The 14,777-nt window shown below is 44.2% G+C and overlaps 1 long non-coding RNA gene across 1 annotated transcript; it reads right to left on the reverse strand.

The window, feature by feature from the left end:
- Nucleotides 1–306: 306 nt before the first annotated feature.
- Nucleotides 307–11,319, reverse strand: LOC127697313 (uncharacterized). Its single transcript, XR_007980438.1, has 4 exons — nt 11,071–11,319; nt 9,649–9,839; nt 9,449–9,564; nt 307–2,230 (listed from the first exon to the last, which is right to left on the reverse strand). It is a non-coding gene; the product is annotated as an uncharacterized LOC127697313 (long non-coding RNA).
- Nucleotides 11,320–14,777: the final 3,458 nt, after the last annotated feature.

Raw genomic sequence — 14,777 nt, forward strand, 5'->3', positions numbered from 1 at the left:
GAAGCTATGAATTTCGCAGCTTCCTATTCTTGAAGCTATGCCTGCATACTGCCACACCTCCCACCATGCTGGACTCTTATCTCTCCGGAACCGTAAGTCCAAATAAAGTCCCGTGAGTCGTTGTGTTTTATCACTGTAACAGAAAAGTAAAACAGATGGTAAATAAGCTTTTGTCTTCACAATAGCAAATATTTAGCACAGGTATGAAAGAACTGAAATCTTCACATACTGGCAATGTAGGAGATGTAAAACTATTCAACTATTTTGAACAGCATTTATTTACACATTTATTTATAATAGCAGACATATTACCACTTGCGTTTATCTAAGAGAAATAAAACCACACCATCGTGCATTAAATAGTGTTTCCATTAACAGCAGATCACATACACAATAATAACAATAAGATTGTTGGCCAATGACAGCACAGCCCCTTTACTATGGTACACAGGTACTATGTGCCTGATGATGTTTACACAGTGACTAAATTACTTAGGGACACGTTTCTCAAAGAATACCCCTGTTGTTCAGTGTTGCATGAGTACATGTTCGCACAAACTTTTGCATGTCAATGTTTACAGAAGCTTTATGTATAATATAAAAATGTGGATAAATTAGATATGAAGAGATAAATAAATTCTTATACAGTGCATATAATGATATACAACTCAACAACACAAGAAAACCAACTCCCAATATATACAACACAGATAAATGTCAAAACAACTCTATGAGTTGAACAAAGACAGAGTATCCTATGCCTACATTCATATAAAACTCCAGAAAATAGCATCTGCCATATATCAGAAGACCATGGGTCAGGTATATTAGATTTTTTCTCACGTGATGAAATAAAATATCTGACCAAGCAACTCAAGGAAAGGAGAATTTATTTAGTTTTAGAGGGTAAAATCCATTGTGGAAGGCATTTGGCAATGGTATCCACATTGTGCCTATGGTCTGGCAGCAGATACTTATGGCCACACCCAGCTGACTTTCTCCTTTTTCCCTTTTTGTTCAGTCCAAGATCCCAGCCCATGTGATAACAGCATCATTGAGGATTATTTGTCCCTACGAAGTTTAACCTTTCTGGAAACTCCCTAAAAGACACCCACAAAACTGTCCCATAAGTGATCCCAAACCCAGTCAGGTTGACAATAAAAAATCAGCCATTATAGGAACTTCTCTTGTCAAACATGCTACTTTTAGACTTTACCATTTCATAGCTGGTCTCCAAAGGCTCATGAACATCTCATAATACAAAAAACATTTAGTCCAGTTTCCAAAGTCTTTATAACCATCTTAACATTGTAAAAAGCCTTAAATCCCTCAAGACAAATTGTTTTCTGTGAGCCCTGATGAACTTTAAAAAACAAAAATACAACCAACAAACTAACATACCAAGTCCACCTTCATACACAATACCACAGAATATACATTCCCATTCCTAAAAGGAATAATGGAGTCTTATCCAGGAAAGATTAGAATAAAGTAAGACTCAAACCCAACAGGGAAGAGACCAAACCCTGAAGTGCCACGCACAACATCTGGGGGTACTGATGGCATTATCTAGGTTCAATAGGAATCAGATAGCCCTGTCCCTCCAGCTTACATTGAACACATGTGGCCTCCAGCTGGCTCCATTCAGTAACTACAACTTTATTTGATGTATGCCTTGTGGTTTGGGCTCCTCTTCTTTTCTGGGGACTCTGTTGATTCTTAGACCTCACTTTCACAGTTACACATATAGCTCACTCAGGAGCTCTCTGCAGTAACTCTGGTGCTGCCGCACATATGCCTGGCCTCAGAGATATTTGGTAACTTTGATGCAGATCTCTACCACCCATTAACTCTTGTGTTTTACATGCTTGGAAAAGCAGCTCCACGAGCCAGCTTAAAGATTTATTTATTGTTATATCTAAGTACACTGTAGCTGTCTTCAGACACGCCAGAAAAGGGTGTCAGATCTCATTACAGATGGTTGTAAGCCACTATGTGGTTGCTGGGATTTGAACTCAGAACCTTCAGAAGAGCAGTCAGTGCTCTTAACTGCTGAGCCATTGCTCCAGCCCATGCGATACTATTTTTAAAAAGCAAGATCAAAATCTACTTGTGAAAATGTAGTTGAGTAAGTAGCTATTTGAAGGTTCCAACTTTCAACTCCACTAAGTAACAAACCAGTGGTCTGGATAGTAGTAACAATTCTATCTTCAAAACAGTTTCTCCCAGGCTGTGGATCAAAGAGAAAAATGTTACTGGAGGCTCTGTAAGACCTGATTTGAAATGGGAAATTGAAGATTTTAGAGGAACTGGGACTATGATGAAGTAAATAGGTCAAATCTAAAAATCACAGAATAAAAACAATAGGGTGAAGGTAATGTGGACTCCAAACATTCTGATCTCAATTTCTTTACATATACATCAAGGAACAGGATTGCCAGATTGTTCCTGATAGGAGAGAGAGAGAGAGAGAGAGAGAGAGAGAGAGAGAGAGAGAGAGAGAGAGAGAGAGAGTTACTTCCATACTCCTATCCACAATGACTATATTAGTTGTGTTTCTATCAGTAGTGTACAAGAATTCTATTTTCTTCACATTACCTTTTACCTTTGTTCTCTTAGTTGTCTTTGTGTCTGTGTGTGTGTGCATGTGCGTCCATCCTAACTGGGGTTACATGACATTTCATTGTATCTTTGATTTAAATTCCTCTGATTGATAGTGAAACTGAATGTGTGTGTGTGTGTATGTGTGTGTGTGTGTGTATGTGTGTGTGTGTGTGTGTGTGTGTGTGTGCATGTGGTACTATCCATCCTAACTGGAGTTACATGACATCTCATTGTATCTTTGGTTTCTGTGTGTATGTGTGTGAGAGTATGTGTGTGTGTGTATGTGTGTGTGTGTGTGTGTCCATGTGGTACTATCCATCCTAACTGGGGTTACATGACATTTCATTGTATCTTTGATTTAAATTCCTCTGATTGATAGTGAAACTGAATGTGTGTGTGTGTGTGTGTGTGTGTGTGTGTGTGTGTGTGCATGTGGTACTATCCATCCTAACTGGAGTTACATGACATTTCATTGTATCTTTGGTTTCTGTGTGTATGTGTGTGTGTGTGTGTATGTGTGTGTGTGTGTGTGTGTCCATGTGGTACTATCCATCCTAACTGGAGTTGCATGGCATTTCATTGTATCTTTGATTTAAATTTCTTTGATTGATAGTGAAACTGAATGATTGTGTGTGTGTGTGAATATATGCACTCTGTATGACTAGATCATTAAGCAATGTGCACATAAAAGAAAATCCTACAATTCATTGTAACAAGGATATACAAACATTATACGTTAGTTATATTTTAATTATACATTGGTAATATTTTTAGATTAATTTGAACTTGGTGGACTCTACAGTGAATGCAGAGACTGTTTTCTAAGGGAACAAACATCACCTTTAACCTTAGCCTTTTATATTCAAGGGAAGATGGACACAGGGCTCTTTTAACTGAATGCTCCGTGTTTCCATAGCGTGAAATGATGTGAGAGCTAGATTCCAGGGAACACTGGAGAATGAAGAAGAGCTATACTTTCCAGCTTCTTGCATGCTTCAACCCTAGCACTCTCTATTAGTTACTGTGTCTCTGTGACCACAGTACCTGACAAAAAGAACTTCAGGCAGCTTCACTCTGGCTCACACTTTGAGGGTGTTTCAACCAGTCATGACAGAGAAGGCAGGGCAGCAGGCACACCTCAGCTCACAGCAGGCAGGCAGGCAATAGCATGCAACAGCAGGGTCTGCAGCACCGAGGACCTGGTGATGCCTGCCGGTCATGGCCTCATCCTCCAACACGGTAAGCAAACCCCAATTACATGCCTTCTTTATAAGTTGCCTTAGTCATGGGGTCTCTTCATAGCCATAGGACAGTGACCACGACAACATGCAAATTCAGGCTCACCACTGAGGGATCTGCTACCTTCTCTCAGCTCAGCCTGCTTTTATCCAATCAGTGTGCTTTTCTGTCCTTCCACAAAACTCTCCACCTCCCACTCAAAGGAAGGAGTGAGATTTCTCAGGGTGCTCAGACAGAGGTAGTAGAAGTCTGCAAGGGTGGGTCCCCAATATCCCACAGGGTAGTAAGTCCAAGAGGAGCTACTGTTCAGCTCTGCCTCTGCAGGCATCACTGCCTAGCTGCATAGAAGCCCCCCCCCACCTTATAAGCATGCAACTGACTCTAGAGTCTCTAGGTCAGGGCCTGTTTCTGAGAGCTTGCCTGATCTTTCTGATGTTTGCCTTTGAAATGCATCTCTCAAAACTGACTCATAAAAGAGAAATAAAAAGATTGGGGATGTAAAAGAAGCACTGATTCACTTGGATGGTCAGACTCTGATCAACCTTGCAGTTAGTCCCTAAGGACAGAAGGAGGATGGGGGGGGGGGCAGGAGGGAGGGGGAGGGGTGTGGGGGAAGGGACAGGGACGGGGCAGGAGGAAAGGAGAGGGGGCAGGAGGGAAGGAGAGTGGGCAGGAGGGAAGGAGAGTGGGCAGGAGGGAAGGGGAGGAGGCAGGAGGGAGGAGGAAGGGGCAAGAGGGAGGGGAGAGACAGAAGGGAGGGAAGGGGGCTGGAGGGAATGGGAGGGGGCAGGAGGGAGGAGGAAGGGGCAAGAGGGAGGGGGAGAGACAGAAGGGAGGGGGAGGTGCAGGAGAGAAGGGGAGGGGGCAGGAGGGATGGGGGAGGGACAAAAGGGAGGGGGAGGTGCAGGAGGGAAGGGGAGGGGGCAGGAGGGATGGGGGAGGGACAGAAGGGAGGGGAGAAGGTAGGAAAGATGGGGAGGGGGCAGGAAGAAGGAGCAAGAGGGAGGAGGGTGGGGGCAGGAGGCAGGCAGTTCCCTTCTCAGTCTCTCACCAGGATGCTGCATAGGAAGTGTGAATCAAATGCTGACTGTATGGAGTTATCAGGACAAATCTAGAATGAAGTCTCCACACTGTTCTACTTGAGAACCCAGCTCTAGGGAGCACTGGCTGCTCAGTGGCTGCTCAGTTGCCCTTTCTGGACCAAACCCAGCTCTTCCCAGTGCTGGGGATGCTCTTGCTGCCAGTGCTCTAGAGGAAAACTGATATCTTGCCTGACTGAAGGTGGCTTTCATGTCACTCCTGCAACCAGAGCTGACATTTTAGAGAGCTCTCTGGTAAGATCCAGTTCATTCAGACAAGGATGTGAGTTTCTACTATCCAGAAATAAATTAAAACTGAAGTTAAATGTGTTGATAACTTCCTTCCCCCCTCCTTCCCTTTGTGTGTATGTGGGGGGTGCAGGGAGGGAGGGAGTGCACATGTGAATGCTTGTGTATGCATGCAGAAGGATCAGCTTGTGTATGCATGCGAAAGGATCAGCTTGTGTACGCATGCGGAAGGATCAGCTTGTGTACGCATGCGGAAGGATCAGCTTGTGTATGCGTGCAGAAGGATCAGCTTGTATACGCGTGCGGAAGGATCAGCTTGTGTACGCATGCGGAAGGATCAGCTTGTGTACGCATGCGGAAGGATCAGCTTGTGTATGCATGCAGAAGGATCAGCTTGTGTACGCATGCAGAAGGATCAGCTTGTGTACGCATGCGAAAGGATCAGCTTGTGTACGCAGGCAGAAGGATCAGCTTGTGTACGCATGCGGAAGGATCAGCTTGTGTACGCATGCGGAAGGATCAGCTTGTGTATGCATGCAGAAGGATCAGCTTGTGTACGCATGCAGAAGGATCAGCTTGTGTATGCATGCGGAAGGATCAGCAGGAGATGTCAAGGGTCCTTCTCTATCACTTCCCACCATATCCCCTTGAGGCAGATCTGTCTCACAGAACACAAGGTTAAGATGGCAGCCGGAAGTCCCTGTATTCTCCTTGTCTCCATCCCTTTCCTCAGTGTTGGAGCTATAGGAGCGAATGGGGCCACACTCAGCTTCTCAGGTGAGGCCAGAACCCAGGCCCCAGTGCCTTGCAGCAAGCACGCCTACCGCCTACAGACCGACAGAGTGACCGACCGACCGACCGACCGACCGACTGAGGTGTCTCGGCAGCTCCCCAGCTTGCTTGTGTACTGTCAGAACTCCATGCTATGTTGTGCCTGGCCTCCTCATTCCTTCCTCTTGGTCCTCCCACCGAAAGCTTCAACCGCTCTGAGGAAAACAGCAGCCAGCTTAGCTCATCTTCTCGTCTTGCATAATCTCTGCCATTTAATGTCCCATGGAAAAGTATCAAGCACAGAACAAACTGTAGAAGAGTCTTACAGAGGCCACAAAACCCATGTCATAACTCAAGCCATTCCTGGCCCACAAACGCACTTGCTTAGAGCGAAGCAGCTTTCCAGAACACAGAAAACTGGCTCTTTACTCTTCAAACTGATTTTGCTTTTATTGACTTGAACTTGGAACTCAGGGGAGGGGGAGGAGGAAGAGGAGGAAGAGGAGGAGAAGAAGGAGGAAAAAGGAGAAGGAGGAGGAGGAAGGAGGAGAAAGGAAAAGAAGGAGGAAGGAGGAGGAGAAGGAAGAAGAGAAGGAGAAGGAGGAGAAGAGGAGGAGGGGAGGAGGAGGAGGAGGAGAAAGGAAAAGAAGGAGGAAGGAGGAGGAGAAGGAAGAAGAGAAGGAGAAGGAGGAGAAGAGGAGGAGGAGGAGGGGAGGAGGAGGAGGAGGAGAAGAGGAGGAGGGAAGGTTGAGAAGTGGAGGCAGAACTTTCAATGCTGAGCATCTAAGCGGCACAGACTTTAGAGACTGTCTGCTGTGCCAGGATCAATGGAGAAATAAGGCAGAAAGAAGAAAAATGAAAACACATTTAAAAACGAAAATATGTCTTGCAAGCAATCTCTTTACTTAGCCGAAGCCACAACTTTATGACTATCTCAGTAAAGACAGAAGTGTATTTTTTAATTCTCTCATTCCTTTGGGGCATTAGAGCCAAGCCGTAAAGCAGTGGGCTGTCAATCAGTCATAAAAATCTTAACAGATGATGACACAGCTGACAGGAATATGATCTATAACCAGGTTTTTAAACCCTAGACTAATTCTTAATTCTCCAAACTCCCTGTAACAAAAGGAGCCTTCTGGAAGTCAGAGAAGAGTTAACATCCCAGAAAGGCAAGGGACTACTTTGTGTTGGTTTCCAGATCCCAAAGCCATCCAGGCTGAATATAACACAAAAAATCTGTGTTTGTGAAGCTCTTGTCCACCAGTTAATCAAAGCCCTGGAAACTCAAGGAAACCTGTGTTTATGGAAATCTGGCGTTTCTCTAAAGTTTTCAATGAGGGCTAAATAGAGCAGTTCATCTCATTTTGAAACTAATGGTTCCTGCCAAGTGGTTTTCCAATGCTCGCTTCTGGCTCGGTCAGCATTTAGGAATTCATTTATGAGTTGGGCTCTGGAATTCATATTTATGTCTACAACTCACTCGTTTGCTCCTGATAGGTCTCTGAGAAGAGATTGTAATCAATTTACCAAGCCCAGACTTCAGGAAATTTTCATATCCACAAAAGAAGCTCTGGTTTGGAGCTTTGTCCAGTGTCTGCGCCCCGCCTTCCTCCTGTGCGCATGCGCAACTCTCCATCCAGCCTGGGCTTATTTGTGCCTCTTTCCCCGGTGCCTGGTTCTTTGCTACAGCTTTACTGGGCACACTGGCATTCACTCCCCTTGGTTCGCTGGCCAGTGGTTTATAAGATGGCAGAGTACATGTGTGGTTTGTCACCTTGGAAGGTTTCGTGTTGTCTCTGAGAGGAAGTAGTAACGGCTCTGACTATTATTCATATAATTTGTGTTTAAAGATTCACCCTCTCAATATTGTTTCAGGAAAGTAGAATTTAGAGTTGTGCTTTCTTTATGTGTCTGTGTGTCTGTGTGTGTCTGTGTGTATGTCTGTGTATGCCTGTGTGTGTCTGTGTGTGTGGTATGTGTGTGTCTGTGTGTAGTGTGTGTGTCTGTGTGTCTCTGTGTGTATCTCTGTGTGTCTGTGTGTGGTATGTGTGTGTCTGTGTGTAATGTGTGTCTGTGTGTGTCTCTGTGTGTATCTGTGTGTGTCTGTGTGTGTATGTGTCTGTGTGTATGTTTCTGTGTGTGTATCTGTGTGTGTCTGTGTGTGTGTGTGTGTGTGTGTGTGTGTAGTGTGCCCATACCTATTTTCCTTTCAGTGTTATAATCCCACACTTTAGTATTTTGAAAAGCAAACAGAAAGCTTTGAGCAGCTTTTCAATGTAACCATAAATTTACTACTTACAAAAATATATCTCTTTGAAGAAGTCATCAAATAAATTAGCCAAGTTGGAAAAGCGCCTGTAGTTTGTGTTGGCTTTGGGTCTTAGGGAGCCCCTTAATAAACAACATCCAGTGGACTCAAGCAGTAACAATGTAATTTCAATGATTAATCAAGTGTTAAAACTAGTTTAACCTCTCCTGTTTTACAAACTCTCCATCACCCTGACTAAACTAATAGAGGAATAAGACACCCATCTGGAAATCTCATCTGAAATATTAGATTGGGAATCTAAAATTCAGCCAAATAGTGTGGCTTGTAGGGATATCCTGTCGGATAATAAATTGCATTAATCTTACTTAAATTTTCCATCTAAATCATGTCCTGAAGCCATAGTACTATGAGGGGGAAAAATGCCTTACTTTAATGCATTGTGCTACTGAAAACGATATTAAAAGGAGGGGGAGGGGAAGAGTTTTCCTTTCTTGTTTTGACTCTACTTGATTTTCCACCATTTAAAAAAAATAGCCCACATGAAATTTCAGGATTCTTCTACACCAGCGGAGGCCCCCTTGAGCCACCATCATCAGCTCTGCCTGGACACCAACAGGAAATAATGCTAATCGCTTTCAGGAATTTTGAGGAACTTTCCTCTAATTGATATGTTTCTTCCCCTTGGTGAACTCTGAGTCACAGTGGTTCATGGCAATTGGGTCTTTGTTGTTGTTTCGTGTGTGTGTGTGTGTGTGTGTGTGTGTGTCTGTCTGTCTGTCTGTCTGTCTGATGTATGTCTCTGTGTATGTCTGTGTGTGAGTGTGTATATCTGTGTGTGTGTCTGTGTTTGAGTGTGTGTGTATGTATGTGCCTGTGTGTGTGTGTGTGTGTGAGTGTGTGTATCTGTGTGTGTGAATGTGTGAGTGTGTGTATGTATGTGTCTGTGTGTGTGAGTGTGTGTATCTGTGTGTGTGTCTGCGTGTGTGTATGTATGTGTCTGTGTGTGAGTGTGTGTATGTATGTGTCTGTGTGTGTGTGAGTGTGTGCAAATGTGTGTATCTGTGTGTGTGTGAGTGTGTGTGTATGTGTGTGTGTGTATGTTGGAGGGGTATGCCTTCTCACCTTCTCTTGACTTTCACACTTCCAGAACTTCCTAAAGATGTTCACTATGAATTTATTACTCCTTCTATTTTTAATAGAGAACAGTAATCTATGCCAACACATTTCGAGTACTTACTTATAGCTCCCAGAAGGGAAGGATCTCACTGTGGCTTTCTTAGAGCTCTGAGAAAGAACTCGGCTGGCCCTGAAGCCCCTTGCGGTTCTGACCCACTGTCTGCCACTTGCTGCCTGCTGTAAATATGAAGAGCATTAGAAGGTGTTAGAATAATGTTGACTCAACACTAAACCCACAAGTCCTAGGAAATACTGACTCACCTCTGTTGCTTGGGAGGTGTCTGCTCCGTTAGAATTTACAGACAGAAGGGTCCTAGGGCGAAGTCTACTACCACCATCCCCATGCCTTTGGAAATAGCTAAGAGAGAGGTGCCACTCATCAGAAGACAGTGTCCCATGACCTTTTATGCCCATCTCTAGATTGATCCTCATAGCACCATCTATATGGTTACCTGCAGAGGAGGAAGTAGGAGTTACATAATTTAGCCCCTTGTCAGTGAATACTAGTAAGGGGTAGTGTGACAACCAGAGCTGAGGCCTCCAGTCTACTGACAGCCTAAATGACAGGTACAAGTATTAAGTAGATCTACTTCCAGGCTTCTGTAGATGTTCTAGGGGCCCCTTGAATCCAGCCTGTCACACCCCAAATCAGCTGTGAGCACTGTAAACTCAGCCACCGAAGCCACCGGATAACTTGTAGTTATTCTCTCCCTCCATGTCACAGTTCATCTCTGTCTTCAGAGCTCCTGAATTCTCAGAGGTTTACATGAGAAGCACATTTGGTTCCCACCCCCTCTTCTTGATCTACTATAACACCCTATCAAGCCCTCAGGGCCTCTCCTATGAACAGACTCTTAATAATTAGCAGCCATCGCCTTCACCTGACCCTCTTTCCTACTGGAAAGATTTCTCTAAAATCACACTGTGTTGATCCCCCCTCCTACCACCCCCTCCCAAGCCCCCATCATCCACAGAAGCAACCTCTGCCACAAACTTCCCAGACTTCCTTGCTGAATATGCAGGCTTCCCTAAGGAGTGAGTCTTATGGCTCCTTCCAGAGTCTACACTACCTGCCACCCTGCACAAGGCTGGGTTGAACTCTTGAGTTCTAGACTTTACTTGAAGGCCAATATGTCTTCAAGCAAGTCTCTGCTTATCTCAGACCGGCCTGAGCATCTTCAATGCGGGACCAGTTTCTATCCGACCCTGTCTACCAACATCTAACCAGTGTTCAGTGACTCAGCCACCAATTCTGCTTCACACTTTCAGGTCCCATCTAAAACTCTCGGGTGAAGACGAGACTTTGTCATTATTCCCCCCCCACCCCCACCCCCCCGAGGAGATTTTTAGCTTGACTGCTTATTCCATGGTTTCGTTTCCCTTCCCTTCCCACAACACATTGTTCCTTCCTCCTTAACTTCGTGTGTGAGCCCTCCAACTAAAGTGTGCTGTCTGATCTTCTGAATACCTACTAATTCTGCTAGTCCAGTGCTAATTTCCCACAATGCTTTTCATCTTAGCTCTGTCCCCCATCCCACCCCCAGCTGTTCCAGCCATTGCTCAGCTCAACTCTTTTTTTCTTGCCACATCTTTCAGGGTTTCTGATATTTGTGGGGTTGAGTTAGACACCCACAAACTTAAATGTCTGACTATGTACTCTATGATGCAGGGATCACCCCTTACCTCAGACACTCCTTGGACTACACATAATTAAGGCAGACTCCAGAAAATATATGTTGAATTCAGTCACTGGAAACTCCTGGGTCTGAAGGACCAAGCAGTGTCCAATGTGAATGGTTTAAAAGAGAAATATCATAGACCACCAACACGGGAGAAGCCTTGGGCTCGGTTATCACACAGTCCCGCCAGCAGAGGCTTACTCACCGCCCACCGTCCATTACTCCTTTTCAACAAGCTACTCTCAACATTCCTTGAGGCTGCACTCCCCCACTGAAGTGAATAATGACATAGTTTATGGTAAAGGGTGAACTGAAAAAAGCGGTGTCATTATTGCTGTAAGTACCCACAAAAGTTGTCTATTATCACACACGGATGTAGCCACAAACACACACTCATCACTAATAAACTCATTTATTTCCACATAAAGTTGCGTAATGTTGCACAATCTAGCAGCAGGCTAAGAAATGTCAGCAGTTTAGACCAAGAAATTTGTCAACAAAACCAATACATTTCACCAGCTTCAGCAAACCACAGTTTCAAAAATCATACCTCCCCCCCCCAAAAAAAAGGGAAATTGTCACATGTCACCTTAAATAGAAAGCACGGTGTTCATGGTGCCACATACTCCGCAAACAGCAAGTTGAGATAACAAGCAAAGGGAATTTAAAAGTTATGAGGTGGAGAATAGGAGCAGTGCTGTGTCGTCTGAGTACCTAGAATGTCATTTTATCTAATACTCCATGAAGCAGTGGCAAGGCTTTGGGAGATGGATCAGTGGACAGAGCACTTGGTTGCACAAACGCAGGGACCAGCCAGACAAATCCTGGAGACCCACTGGCCACCAGTCTGTTCTAAACAGTAATCTCTGTGTTCAATAAGACACTGTCTCCTGTGACCTAGAGCCCTGAGCCTTGAGTTAGAGACCATGTCAAGGGACAGGGAGATTATAAGAGTCAGAAGTGGTGGACAGAAATTTTCCAGACATAGGAAGGAGAAGGCACATGTGGACGTAAGGAGGGAGATTGTGGCAGTGTGCTCAGGACCTCCGAAAGCTCAAGCCAGACAAAATCCCTACAGGAAGGAGGGGAAATGAGCATAAAGCCCCTCCCCTTCACAAACTACGGCTGACAGGAGAGGGAAAGTCAGTTTCCTTGTGCGGAGTGACACTAGTTGTATCAGGCCCAATCCAGGTCAGGCCTCAAACCCAGGAGGAGTTGGCCAACATAAATAAAACTCCGTGATTTTTAATGGTTCTTTTTTTTTTAAAGAGAGAAAAATATCAAGAAGTTCAGGGAGGATCTGGGGAGATTTAGAGGACAGGAAAGAATATAATAAAAGTATAGGAAATTCCCAAAGAATAAATTAAAAAATAAAATCAAGAGACTCTGTCTCACAAGATGGAAAGCAATTGAAAAAGAAATACAAAAGTTGAACTCTGTCCTCCACACACATATGTGGAAGTACATCCACACAGACATGTTCACATACCCATACAATACATACACAGGCACACAGATATATATACACCTGTGTATATATGTGTGTATGCATATATATGAATATATACATGTGTGTATATACATACATACAGAGAGAAATTAAAAAGGGTAAAACTGATCTCACCTATTAAAAGCTGCTTAAGAAAATGTCAAATTTTTTTCACATTTATTATGGCTTTACTGTATATGAGACACTGTGTTATTAATGTCACATAAACAAATATGTAAAGCTGACTTCACAGGCTAATGGGGAAAAAGAACCCAGGCCCAGTGCTTGATAACATGAGGTGACAGGTTTTGCTAGAGAGATGTCATGAGGAACTACAAGGTCAGAGGAGAGACGTTTCTTCTTTGCCTCTGGCAGACTTTTTCACGCAGCTAAGCCTGTCTGCCAAATTTATTATTTTCACAAACATCATTATAGATCTTGAAAGTGAATATCTGAGACAATTTGAGGGGGAAATCATATATACAGAAAGAAGATGCATAGATGTACATATGTATCAAAGAAAAGTTTCCATGGCCGAAAGAGAAACAAGGTCATTCCAGAGAAAGAAATTATAAAACAAAGCCACAGGAGCTGAGACACCCTAAGGCTCTTTTTACACGTGGTGATGAGCGCTCAGGAATGAATGGGAGGGGCTGGGCTGAGCCCATCTGTGAGGAGAACTGGGACCAGCTCTCAGCTTGGTTCTCTCCCCAGAGAGTCGACTGACATTTTCTTCTTTGATTTATTCATGTCCCTCCTGTAGCCTATTAATCTTGGGGATACTTAGGAGAAAAATCTCATCCTTACCACCCTCTGCAGGCTCACAACTTAGAGAACCAAGTCTGAATGATATAAGAATTAATGTAAGCTAGACATGGCCATGAAGGGCCTAAACACTGAAGGCCATAAGAGACAAGACAGAAGTTGACTGTGAGAATAAGGTGTTTGGCCTGTGTTACAAGAAAAGGGACAGTCTGGGGGGTGGGGGGGGATCTACAGAGGCCAAAGCCAGCCACGTTTAGGAGACTCTAAAGATGTTAGCATTAAGTCAATCAAACCTCGGGTCCTGTCAGAGATGAACTGAAGCTGAAGTTGTCAGAGTTGAGGCTAGGGAAGAAGCTAGAGGACAATGAGAGTCTAAAGGACTTGTGGTCCTCTAGAAGAGTCAGTCAGAGATTTGGGACTCATCCTGTTTGTCCCCAGTTTTAATAACAACCAGTCTGTGGAACTGCTCCATCGGATGGAGGAAATGGATGGAGCCAGCATTCAAATGTTGAAGCCAGCAGTGTCTCCAGAGCTGATGTTTCCATCAGGAGCCTAAACAAAGGCACTTCTTTCTAGTCAATACTTCCCAATGCATGCCAAAGATGCCATCCAAAGCCTAAGAGGAAATGCAGAGTGGTTTTCCCAATGTGCTCCACATCTGCTTTTCTCAAACTTACAGAGGGCTGAGCTGTGTGACTGGCAGAGCCTCGTGTTTGTCGCAAGAACCCTCGGCTACTGCTATGACTATTTTATTCCTAGACTGACCAGCACTTTCTTCTACATGGGAGCCAAGTACTTTACCACTAATCCACACTTCTCACCTCCCCAACCTGGATTGATTGATTGATTGATTGATTGATTGATTGATTGATTGATGCAATTTATCTTTGCTTTGAAACAGGTGCTCCTAAATGAATTGCCCAGGCTGTCCTCATCCTTGTGGTCTTCCTCCTTAGCTCCTAGAGTAGCTGAGATTAAACACACGAGCCAGGCTTTTACACCAACGCTCTCACCCTGCACTGCCATGATGTCCTCATGAGAGAAGTGAACAAAACCCAAGCAGCAAGGGAAACTTTACAAAGATGGAGCCTCTCCTGTGCCCAGCTCTGCCACCAACAGGCACATAGCATGGGAAAGGAAGCTTCCTCTCACTGCAGCTCACCATCTGCAAAACGCCAGTGTCAGACCAGGAACATTTTCATCTCTCGCTAACTTACAATTCCATCACAAGGGTGCCACTGGAAACTGAGTTAAATCACGCCAGTCCCTGGTTATATTGCAATAGTTACATTTTAATAAATCCTGCTATCAACGTGTTTACGTGTCCTGTGTCTCGTTCACATTAAATCAGAGCACAGACTGTGCCCTCAACAAATTGGGTCTTTAAAGCTTCCCAGATGTTTAGATTCCAAATAAACAGTAGTAGGCAGTTTGAAAATCACAGCAGAAAGTCATCA

This window comes from Apodemus sylvaticus, chromosome 12 (assembly GCF_947179515.1).
Source record: "Apodemus sylvaticus chromosome 12, mApoSyl1.1, whole genome shotgun sequence".
In the NCBI taxonomy this organism is placed as follows: Eukaryota; Metazoa; Chordata; class Mammalia; order Rodentia; family Muridae; genus Apodemus; species Apodemus sylvaticus.